Source organism: Arachis stenosperma, chromosome 10, assembly GCF_014773155.1.
Source record: "Arachis stenosperma cultivar V10309 chromosome 10, arast.V10309.gnm1.PFL2, whole genome shotgun sequence".
NCBI lineage: Eukaryota > Viridiplantae > Streptophyta > Magnoliopsida > Fabales > Fabaceae > Arachis > Arachis stenosperma.
The window spans coordinates 55,733,508-55,746,468 of record NC_080386.1 but is presented as its reverse complement, the minus strand read 5'-3'; the positions used below and the strand labels follow the sequence as shown (position 1 = coordinate 55,746,468).

General features: G+C 39.2%; 1 non-coding gene across 1 annotated transcript; it reads left to right on the top strand.

The window, feature by feature from the left end:
• The first annotated feature begins 675 nt into the window (after positions 1 to 675).
• LOC130958815 (small nucleolar RNA R71) lies at positions 676 to 783 on the top strand. Its single transcript, XR_009077919.1, has one exon. It is a non-coding gene; the product is annotated as a small nucleolar RNA R71 (small nucleolar RNA).
• The last annotated feature ends 12,178 nt before the right edge of the window (positions 784 to 12,961 follow it).

Genomic DNA, 12,961 nt, shown 5'->3' with positions numbered 1-12,961 from the left:
CAGCTGACCCACTTGTGCCTCCAAGTTCCTAATGGAGGACCTTGTTTCAGCCATGAAACTTTGAGTGGTTTTGATTAGATCAGAGACCATGGTTGCTAAGTCAGAGTGACTCTGCTTAGAATTCTCTGTCTGTTGCTGAGAAGATGATGGAAAAGGCTTGCCATTGCTAAACCTGTTTCTTCCACCATTATTATTGTTGAAATCTTGTTGAGGTCTTTGTTGATCCTTCCATGAGAGATTTGGATGATTTCTCCATGAAGAATTATAGGTGTTTCCATAGGGTTCTCCCATGTAATTCACCTCTTCCGTTGAAGGGTTCTCAAGATCATAAGCTTCTTCTTCAGATGAAGTATCCTTAGTACTGCCTGGTGCATTTTGCATTCCAGACAGACTTTGAGAAATCAAATTGACTTGCTGAGTCAATATTTTGTTCTGAGCCAATATGGCATTCAGAGTATCAATCTCAAGAACTCCTTTCTTTTGATTTATCCCATTGCTCACAGGATTCCTTTCAGAAGTGTACATGAATTGGTTATTTGCAACCATTTCAATTAGTTCTTGAGCTTCTGTAGGCGTCTTCTTCAGATGAAGAGATCCTCCAGCAGAGCTATCCAAAGACATCTTGGACAGTTCAGACAGACCATCATAGAAAATACCTATGATGCTCCATTCAGAAAGCATGTCAGAAGGGCACTTTCTGATTAATTGTTTGTATCTTTCCCAAGCTTCATAGAAGGATTCTCCTTCCTTCTGTCTGAAGCTTTGGACTTCCACTCTAAGCTTACTCAATTTTGAGGTGGAAAAAACTTTGCCAAGAAGGCATTGACTAGCTTTTCCCAAGAGTTCAGGCTTTCTTTAGGTTGTAAGTCCAACCATATTCTAGCTCTGTCTCTTATAGCAAAAGGGAATAGCATAAGTCTATAGACCTCAGGGTCAACCCCATTAGTCTTGACAGTGTCACAGATTTGCAAGAACTCAGCTAAAAACTGATGAGGATCTTCCAATGGAAGTCCATGGAACTTGCAATTCTGTTGCATTAGAGAAACTAATTGAGGCTTAAGCTCAAAGTTGTTTGCTCCAATGGCAGGGATAGAGATGCTTCTCCCATAGAAGTCGGGAGTAGGTGCAGTAAAGTCTCCCAGCACCTTCCTTGCATTGTTGGCATTGTTGTTGTTTTCGGATGCCATGGGTTCTTCTTCTTTGAAGATTTCTGTTAGCTCCTCTATAGAGAGTTGTGCCTTAGCTTCTCTTAGCTTTCGCTTCAAGGTCCTTTCAGGTTCAGGATCAGCCTCAACAAGAATGCTTTTGACTTTGCTCCTGCACCTATGAAAGAGAAGATAACAAGAAAATATGGAATCCTCTATGTCACAGTACAGAGATTCCTTGAGGTGTCAGAGGAAAAGAAAAATAGAAGGAAGGGTAGAAGAATTCGAACTTATCAAAGGAGATGGAGTTCGAATTGTTCCTTGAGGAATAGTGTTAGTCCATAAATAGAAGGATGTGAGAAGAGGGGAAGAAATTTTCGAAAATTAAGTAAAAGATTTTAAAAACATTTTGAAAAACACTAATTGATTTTCGAAAACCAAGAGTGGAAAAGAAATCAAGTGATTTTTGAAAAATATTTTGAAATTAGAAATCAAAAAGATATGATTGAAAACTATTTTGAAAAAGATGTGATTAAAAAGATATGATTTGAAAAATAATTTAAAAAGATTTGATTTTAAAAATTAATGACTTGCCTAACAAGAAAAGATATGATTCAAACATTAAACCTTTCTCAACAGAAAAGGCAACATACTTGAAATGTTGAATCAAATCATTAATTGATAGCAAGTATTTTTGAAAATGGAAAGAAATTGATTTTGAAAAAGATTTGATTGAAAAGATTTGATTTGAAAAAGATCTGATTTTGAAAAAATTTTGAAAACTTGAAAAAAATTTGAAAACTTGAAAAAAATTTGAATTAAAAACAAAATCTTCCCTCTTGTGCCATCCTGGCATTAAACGCCCAGAATGGTGCACATTCTGGCGTTTAACGCCCAAAGCTCTACCCTTTTGGGCGTTAAACGCCCAGCCAGGTATCCTGGTTGGCGTTTAAACGCCAGTTTTTCCTTCTTCACTGGGCGTTTTGAACGCCCAGCTTTTTCTGTATAATTCCTCTGCTGCATGTACTGAATCTTCAGTTCCTTGTATTATTGACTTGAAAATAGAACCAAGATCAAATAAACAATGCATGCAAGACACCAAACTTAAAATGAGACACTAGACTTAACAAGAAACATAAAATATTTTTTTGGTTTTTATGATTTTGTAGTTTTTTTTTTTTGATTTTTTCGAAAATTAAGTGGAAAAGAAAATAAAGGTATCAAAATTCTTAATGAGAATTCCAGGAATCATGCAATGTTAGTCTAAAGCTTCAGTCTAAAGGAATTAGACATGGATAGCCAAGCTTCAGCAAGACATTGCATTCAAGAGCTAAATTGATGAGAATCAATCAGCTTTGGTGATGATAAGATTATCACCTTGAAACACTAAAATTCATTCTTAAGAACTCTGAAAAATACCTAATCTAAGCAACAAGATGAACCGTCAGTTGTCCATACTCGAAACAATCCCCGGCAACGGCGCCAAAAACTTGGTGTTGTTGCCGGATCTAAACTTGGCACTGTTATTGCAGGGAACAAATGCGAAACTGTAGTTAGGACATTTAATTCCCCGGTAACGGTGCCAAAAACTTGGTGCACGAAATTGTGATCACTACTTTTCACAACTCAAATAATCCCTAGTAATGGCCCCAAAGACTTGGTGCTCAATACCATGCATAAACACAACTTCGCACAACTAACCAGCAAGTGCACTGGGTCGTCCAAGTAATAAACCTTACGCGAGTAAGGGTCGATCCCACGGAGATTGTTGGTATGAAGCAAGCTATGGTCACCTTGTAAATCTTAGTCAGGCAGACTCAAATGGTTATGGATGATATATGAATAAAACATAAAGATAAGGATAGAGATACTTATGCAATTCATTGGTGAGAACTTCAGATAAGCGTATGGAGATGCTTTGTCCCTTCCGTCTCTCTGCTTTCCTACTGTCTTCATCCAATCCTTTTTACTCCCTTCCATGGCAAGCTGTATGTTGGGCATCACCGTTGTCAATGGCTACAGTCCCGTCCTCTCAGTGGAAATGTTCAACGCACCCTGTCACGGCACGGCTATCCAACTGTCGGTTCTCGATCATGTCGGAATAGAATCCAGTGATTCTTTTGCGTCCGTCACTAATGCCCCACAATCGCGAGTTTGAAGCTCGTCACAGTCATTCAATCATTGAATCCTACTCAGAATACCACAGACAAGGTTTAGACCTTCCGGATTCTCTTGAATGCCGCCATCAATTCTAGCTTATACCACGAAGATTCCGGTTAAGGAAATCCAAGAGATAAACATTCAATCTAAGGTAGAACGGAGGTGATTGACGGTCACACGTTCATAGGTGAGAATGATGATGAGTGTCACGGATCATCACATTCATCAAGTTGAAGAACAAGTGATATCTTGGAATAAGAACAAGCTGAATTGAATAGAAGAACAATAGTAATTGCATTAATACTCGAGGTACAGCAGAGCTCCACACCTTAATCTATGGTGTGTAGAAACTCCACCGTTGAAAATACATAAGAACAAGGTCTAGGCATGGCCGTGAGGCCAGCCTCCCAAAGAGGGTTCAATCATAAAAACATGATCAAAAGATGAAAATACAATAGTAAAAGGTCCTATTTATAGGGAACTAGTAGCTTAAGAATTACAAAGATGAGTAAAAGACATAAAAATCCACTTCCGGGCCCACTTGGTGTGTGCTTGGGCTGAGCATTGAAGCATTTTCGTGTAGAGACTCTTCTTGGAGTTAAACGCCAGCTTTTGTGCCAGTTTGGGCGTTTAACTCCCACTTTGGTGCCAGTTTCGGCGTTTAACGCTGGGAATTCTAAAGGTGACTTTGAACGCCGATTTGGGCCATCAAATCTTGGGTAAAGTATGGACTATCATATATTGCTGGAAAGCCCAGGATGTCTACTTTCCAACGCCATTAAGAGCGCGCCAATTGGGCTTCTGTAGCTCCAGAAAATCCACTTCGAGTGCAGGGAGGTCAGAATCCAACAGCATCTGCAGTCCTTTTAGTCTCTGAATCAGATTTTTGCTCAGGTCCCTCAATTTCAGCCAGAAAATACCTGAAATCACAGAAAAACACACAAACTCATAGTAAAGTCCAGAAAAGTGAATTTTAACTAAAAACTAATAAAAATATACTAAAAACTAACTAAATCTACTAAAAACACACTAAAAACAATGCCAAAAAGCGTACAAATTATCCGCTCATCAGTTTCCATCTAAGATATTCATTCGCACTTCAATATGATTAATGTGATGATCCGTGACATTCATCACCATTCTCAACCTATGAACGTGTGCCTGACAACCACCTCCATTCTACATTAGACTGAATGAGTATCTCTTGGATTCCTTAATCAGAGTCTTCGTGGTATAAGCTAGAATCCATTGGCAGCATCCTTGAGAATCCGGAAAGTCTAAACCTTGTCTGTGGTATTCCGAGTAGGATTCAGGGATTGGATGACTGTGATGAGCTTTAAACTCACAAAGGTTGGGCGTTGAGACAGACGTAAAAGGATCAATGGATCCTATTCCAGCATGAATGAGAACCGACAGATGATTAGTCGTGCAGTGACAGCGCACTTGGACCATTTTCACTAAGAGGACGGATGGTAGCCATTGACAACGGTGATCCACCAACACACAGCTTGCCATAGGAGGAACCTTGCGTGCGTGAAGAAGAAGACAGGGGGAAAGCAGAGATTCAGAAAACAAAGCATCTCCAAAACTCCAACATATTCTTCATTACTGCGTAACAAGTATTATTTAATCCATGCTTTTTATTTACTACCAATTAAAACTAAAGAACCCTATTGATATACTGACTAAGAATAATAAGATAACCATAGCTTGCTTCAAGCCAGCAATCTCCGTGGGATCGACCCTTACTCGCGTAAGGTATTACTTGGACGACCCAGTGCACTTGTTGGTTAGTTGTGCGGAATTACATAGTGTGAGTGTAATTTTCGTGTACCAAGTTTTTGGCGCTGTTGCCGGGGATTGTTTGAGTTTGAACAACTGACGGTGAATCTTGTTGCTTAGATTAGGAAAATTTTGTCTTTTGGGTCAGAGTCTTTTATTTTCTTTTCAAAAAATTCTTTCAAAAATATTATTTTTCCTTATTAGTTTTTAATTTTTCTTGGAATCTTTTTGTTTGAGATTAGTTTCATATCTTAAGTTTGGTTTCAATTGCATGTTTTTATTTTCCTTTAAAAATACCTTTTTAAAACACGTTAAATTTATAGCTCAGTTGGCTAGAACATTGTGCTTGTGTTCTTGGTAATTGGGTATCTTCGTTTTAAAACTTTTTCAAAAATAATTTTTCTTTGATTAAATCTTGTGCCAAATTTTAAGTTTGGTGTTCTTTCTTTTGTTCTTGTTGTTTTTGAGTCTTCTTTGTGTTTTGATCTTAAAATTTTTAAGTTTGGTGTGCCTTAGTGTTTTCCCTCCAAAATTTTCAAAAACAAGGAGCATTGGATCTAAAAATTTGAAGTCTTGTGTCTTTTGTGTCTTCTCTTTCATAATAAAATTCAAAAATCAAAAATATCTTTTCCTTTAATGCTCATAATTTTTGATCCCTTGGGTTGACTTGGTCAAAATTTTTCAAATGATATCCTTTTAAGATTTTTTAAAATCATATCTTTTTCAAAAATATCCTAACCACTTTCTCTCTCCTCACTTTTTCGAAAATCTTCATAAAATATTTTCAAATTTTTTTATTTTTAATTTAGTTTTTATTTTATTTTATTTTATTATTTTGAAAATCTTTTTTTTTTAAATATAATAAAATAAATAAAATAAATCCACGTCGTTTCCCTTTCTCCATCATGGACCTAAGTGGAAATGAACAGTCTAGAAGGACTCTGGGGTCATATGTGGTGCACAAAATTGTGATTCATATGTTATTGCATTTTGTAAAATTCATTGCTTTTTCTTTCCCTGGAAATGGCGCCAAAAACTTGGTGTCAATGCCATGGTTCACAACTTCGCACAACTAACCAGCAGTGCACTGGGGGTCGTCCAAGTAATACTTACGTGAGTAAGGGTCGATCCCACGGAGATTGTTGGCATGAAGCAAGCTATGGTCATCTTGTAAATCTCAGTCAGGCTTATTCATGTGGTTATGGGAGATTAGATAATTAAAAGATAAATAAAATAGGATAGAAATACTTATGTAAATTAATGGTGGGAATTTCAGATAAGTGCATGGAGATAGAATTTCCTACTGCCTTCCTTCAATCCTTCTTACTCCCTTCCATGGCAAGCTGTATGTAGGGCATCACCGTTGTCAATGGCTACATCCCATCCTCTCAGTGAAAAAGGTCCAAATGCTCTGTCACGGCACGACTAATCATCTGTCGGTTCTCGATCATGTTGGAATAAATCCCTTGATTCTTTTGCGTTTGTCATCACGCCCAGCAATCGCGAGTTTGAAGCTCGTCACAGTCATTCAATCCCAGAATCTACTCGGAATACCACAGACAAGGTTTAGAACTTTCCGGATTCTCATGAATGCCGCCATCAATCTAGCTTATACCACGAAGATTCTGATTAAGGAATCCAAGAGATATGCGCCCGGCCTAAGGTAGAAACGGAGTGGTTGTCAATCACGCGTTCATAGGTGAGAATGATGATGAGTCACGGATCATCACATTCATCAAGCTGAAGTGCAACAAATATCTTAGAATAGGAATAAAGAGAATTGAATAGGAAATAATAGTAATTGCATTAAAACTTGAGGTACAGTAGAGCTCCATACCCTTAATCTATGGTGTGTAGAAACTCCACCGTTGAAAATATATAAGTGATGAAGGTTCAGGCATGGCCGAATGGCCAGCCCCTGAATGATCAAAAGACCGAATGGCCAAAAGATGACTAATACACTAGTAAAAAGTCCTATTTATAATAAACTAGCTACTAGGGTTTACAGAAGTAAGTAATTGATGCATAAATCCACTTCTAGGGCCCACTTGGTGTATGTTTGGGCTGAGCTTGATCTATCCACGAGCTGAGGCTTCTTTTGGAGTTGAACGCCAAGTTGTAACATGTTTTGGGCGTTCAACTCTGGGTCGTGACGTGTTTCTGGCGTTTGACTCTAGACAGCAACATGGAACTGGCGTTGAGCGCCAGTTTACGTCATCAATTCCCAAATAAAGTATGGACTATTATATATTGCTGGAAAGCTCTGGATGTCTACTTTCCAACGCTTTTGAGAGCGCACCATTTAGAGTTCTGTAGCTCCAGAAAAGCTATTTCGAGTGCAGGGAGGTCAGAATCCAACAGCATCAACAGTCCTTTGTCAGCCTTGCTTTCAGAGTTTTGCTCAGGTCCCTCAATTTCAGCCAGAATTTACCTGAAATCATAGAAAAACACACAAACTCCTAGTAAAGTCCAGAAATGTGAATTTAACACAAAAACTAATGAAAACATCCCTAAAAGTAACTAGATCATACTAAAAACTACCTAAAAACAATGCCAAAAAGCTTATAAATTATCCGCTCATCAATATGCTAACCCAACTACTGCTTCATATGGGAGTAGTATCTGTATACCCTCCATCGGAGTCAGTAGTTTTGAGTTGAATCCTCAGCTCATTATCATTGTGCAGCAAAGTTGCCAGTATTCTGGTTTTCCACAGGAAGAACTTACAGAGTTTCTGGCACAGTTTTTACAAATTGCTGACACAGTACGTGATAAGGAAATAGATCAGGATGTCTACAGATTATTACTATTTCCATTTGCTGTAAAAGACCAAGCTAAGAGGTGGTTAAATGACCAACCTAAGGCCAGCATAAGGACATGGAAACAGCTGTTAGAAAAATTCCTGAATCAATATTTCCCTCCAAAATGTATGACACAGCTAAGGCTGAACATCCAAGGCTTTAAACAAGGAGATAATGAATTTCTTTATGATGCCCAGGAGAGATACAGAGAGATGCTAAAAAAATGCCCCTCTGAAATGTTTTCAGAGTGGGTGCAGTTAGATATCTTCTATTATGGGCTTACAGAGAAAGCTCAGATGTCTTTGGACCACTCAGCTGGTGTATCTATATACATGAGAAATACAATTGAAGAAGCTCAAGAGCTCATTGATACAGTTGCCAGAAACCAGCATCTGTACCTAAGTAGTGAACCTTCCATGAAAGAAGAGGCTAAAACAGTAACTACTGAACCCAGTCCTGCAGAACAAGTTACTGGATTCAATCAGCAATTAGATTTTCTAACAAAACAGCTAGCTGAATTCAAGGAGATACTACAAGACACAAGAACGACTAATATGAATATGGAAGTACAGTTGAAGCAAATAGAACAGCAGTTATCAAAATAAATAATAGAAGAGTGCCAAACAATTCAATTAAGAAGTGGAAAAACATTAAATACCTCACTTCAAGGCAGCAGGAAGCCAAGAAATGAACAAACTGCTACCCAAATCCCTTTGAGGACAATAAGAGCCCAGAGAGGAATAATTCTGGTGCTCAAACGCCAGAAAAGGGTGGAGAACTGGCGTTAAACGCCCAACCCATGCTCAGTTCTGGCATTCAAATGCCACAAACAGGCAAGGAGTTGGCATTAAACGCCCAAGGGAAGCTCAGTTCTGGTGTTCAAACGCCAAAAATAGGTAAGGAGTTGGCGTCCAACGCCAATCCAGCTTCCAACCCTGGCATCCAAACGCTAGTGAGGGATCAAACACATACAAGTGCTGATAGCAACCCCTCTAAAAAGGCTTCTCAAACCACATCTGTAGGCAATAAACCTGCAGCAACTAAGGTTGAGGAATACAAAGCCAAAATGCCTTATCCTAAGAAACTCCGCCAATCGGAACAGGATAAGCAATTTGCCTGCTTTGCAGACTATCTCAGGACTCTTGAAATAAATATTTCGTTTGCAGAGGCACTTGAGCAAATACCCTCTTATGCTAAGTTCATGAAAGAGATCTTAAGTCATAAGAAGGATTGGAGAGAAAGTGAAAAAGTTTACCTCACTGAAGAATGCAGTGCAGTCATTCTAAAAATCTTACCAGAAAAGCTTAAAGATCCCAGAAGCTTCATGATACCATGCACATTAGAGGGTACTTGTACCAAGAAAGCTCATGTGATATTGGAGCAAGTATCAACCTAATACCTACATCCACTATCAAAAAGCTTGGTTTGACTGAAGAAGTCAAACCAACCCGGATATGTCTCCAACTTGCTGATGGCTCCATTAAATACCCATCAGGCGTGATTGAAGACATGATTATCAAGGTTAGGCCATTTGCCTTTCCCACTGACTTTGTGGTGCTGGAAATGGAGGAGCACAAGAGTGCAACTCTCATTCTAGGAATGCCTTTCCTAGCAACTTGACGAACCTTCATTGACGTCCAAAAAGGGGAATTAACCCTGAGAGTCAATGAGGACGAGTTTAAGTTGAATGTTGTCAAAGCTATGCAGCATCCAGACACCCCAAACGACTGCACGAGCATTGATATTATTGACTCTCTGGTGGAAGAGGTCAATATGACTGAGAGTCTCGAATCAGAGCTAGAGGATATCTTTAAAGATGTTCAGCCTGATCTAGAGGAACCAGAGAGAATAATAGAACCTCTGAAAATCCCTCCGGAAGAGGAAAAACCTCCTAAACCCGAGCTCAAACCATTACCACCATCCCTGAAATATGCATTTCTGGGAGAAGGTGACACTTTTCCTGTAATTATAAGCTCTACCTTAGAGCCACAGGAAGAGGAAGCACTAATTCAAGTGCTGAGGACACACAAGACAGCTCTTGGGTGGTCCATAAGTGATCTTAAGGGCATTAGCCCAGCCAGATGCATGCACAAGATCCTATTGGAGGATAATGCTAAGCCAGTGATTCAACCACAAAGGCGGCTAAATCCAGCCATGAAGGAAGTGGTGCAGAAGAAGGTCACTAAATTACTAGAGGCTTGGATCATTTATCCTATTTCTGATAGCCCCTGGGTGAGCCCTGTCCAAGTGGTCCCTAAGAAGGGTGGCATGACAGTGGTTCATAATGAAAAAAATGAATTGGTTCCTACAAGAACAGTTACAGGGTGGCGTATGTGTATTGATTACAGAAGGCTCAATACAGCTACCAGAAAGGATCATTTTCCTTTACCATTCATAGACCAGATGCTAGAAAGACTAGCAGGTCATGATTACTACTACTTTCTGGATGGATATTCAGGTTATAATCACATTGTAGTAGATCCCCAGGATCAAGAGAAAACAGTATTCACGTGTCCATCTGGAGTATTTGCATACAGAAGGATGCCATTTGGTCTGTGTAATGCACCGGCAACCTTTCAAAGGTGCACACTCTCTATTTTCTCGGATATGGTGGAAAAATTTTTGGAAGTCTTCATGGATGACTTTTCAGTATTTGGAGACTCATTCAGCTCCTATCTTGACCATCTAGCACTTATTCTGAAAAGGTGCCAAGAGACTAAACTGGTTTTAAATTGGGAGAAATGTCACTTTATGGTGACTGAAGAAATTGTCCTTGGGCACAAAATTTTGAACAAGAGAATAGAGGTGGATCAAGCTAAGCTAGAGGTAATTGAAAAATTACCACCACCTGCCAATATTAAGGCAATCAGAAGCTTTCTAGGGAATGCAAGATTCTATAGGAGGTTTATAAAAGATTTTTCAAAAATTGCAAAACCTTTGAGTAATCTGCTAGTTGTTGACACGCCATTTATCTTTGATAAGGAGTGTCTACAAGTGTTTGAGACTCTGAAAGCTAAGCTGGTCACAACACCAGTCATCTCTGCACCAGACTGGACACTACCATTTGAACTAATGTGTGATTCCAGTGACCATGCCATTGGTGCAGTGTTGGGACAAAGGCATAACAAGCTTCTGCACGTCATTTATTATGCCAGTCGTGTTTTAAATGACGCACAGAAGAACTACACAACCACAGAAAAAGAGTTACTTACAGTGATTTACGCCATTGACAAGTTCAGATCTTATTTAGTAGGATCAAAAGTGATTGTGTACACTGACTATGCTGCTCTTAAATATCTACTCACAAAGCAAAATTCAAAACCTAGACTCATAAGATGGGTGTTGCTTCTGCAAGAGTTTGATATAGAAATAAGAAACAGAAAAGGGACAGAGAACCAAGTAGCAGATCACCTGTCCCGAAAAGAACCAGTAGAAGGGGCGTCCCTCCCTCTTACTGAGATCTCTGAAAACTTCCCGGATGAGCAAATCTTTGCCATCCAGGAAGTATTATGGTTTGTAGACATTGCAAACTACAAGGCCGTGAGATTCATACCCAAAGAGTATAGTAGGCAGCAATCAAAGAAATTGATCTCGGATGCCAAGTACTATCTGTGGGATGAACCATATCTCTTTAAGAGATGCGCAGATGGAGTAATCCATAGATGTGTGTCTAAAGAAGAAGCACAGAAGATCCTTTGGCATTGTCATGGATCACAGTATGGAGGACATTTTGGAAGTGAGCAGACAACCACAAGAATCCTTCAATGTGGCTTCTACTGGCCTACTCTCTATAAAGACTCCCGAGAGTTTGTACGTAATTGTGACAGTTGCCAAAGATCTGGCAATCTGCCTCACGGTTATGCCATGCCTCAACAAGGGATCTTGGAGATTGAGTTGTTTGATGTGTGGGGTATTGACTTCATGGGGCCTTTCCTACCATCATACTCAAACACTTATATTTTGGTGGCAGTGAATTTGTATCCAAATGGGTGGAGGCTATTGCAACACCCACTAATGATACTAAGACAGTACTGAAATTCCTCCAAAAACATATCTTCAACAGATTTGGTATTCCTAGAGTACTAATCAGTGATGGGGGCGCTCATTTATGCAATAAACAACTTTACTCCGCTATGGTTCGATATGGAGTTAGCCACAGGGTGGCAACTCCATATCATCCACAGACAAATGGGCAAGCTGAAGTCTCTAATAGAGAACTTAACAGAATCCTGGAACAGACTGTGATTAACCGTAGAAGGGATTGGGGAAGAAGCTTGGATGATGCTCTGTGGGCATACAGAACAGCATTCAAGACTCCTATAGGGACCTCTCTATACCAGCTTGTGTATGGAAAAGCCTGTCACTTGCCAGTGGAACTGGAACACAAGGCCTACTGGGCAACCAGATTCCTAAACCTTGATGCCACGTTAGTTAGAGAAAAATGATTGCTCCAGTTAAATGAGCTAGAGGAATTCAGACTCAATGCTTTCGAAAATGCAAAAATTTACAAAGAGAAAGCAAAAAGATGGCATGATAAGAAGCTGTCATCCAGAGTCTTTGAGCCAGGGCAGAAAGTTCTGCTGTTTAACTCTAGGCTCAGATTATTCCCCGAAAAGTTGAAATCCCGATGGAGAGGACCATATGTGATTACAAGTGTGTCACCATATGGATATGTAGAGCTTCAGGATAATGACTCTAACAAAAAATTCATTGTTAATGGACAGAGAGTCAAACATTATCTTGAAAGCAATTTTGAGCAAGAATGCTCAAAACTGAGACATGATTAAAGCTCAGTAATAGTCCAGCTAAAGACAATAAAGAAGCGCTTGCTGGGAGGCAACCCAGCCATTAACAAAGCTTATTTGTTAATTAAATGATAAATTTACAGGTTCATATTAATTATCTTCAAGGTAAAGTATCAATTGCATGAGTTCACAGAGTTACAGAAGGATTCAGAGGATAAAATAGCAAAAAGAATCTCACTGGTGCAAAAACGCCAGTAAAAGCTGTTTTAGGCGTTAAACGCTAATAAACCACTATTTGAAGATTCATATTATGTTTAATTGTGTGGTT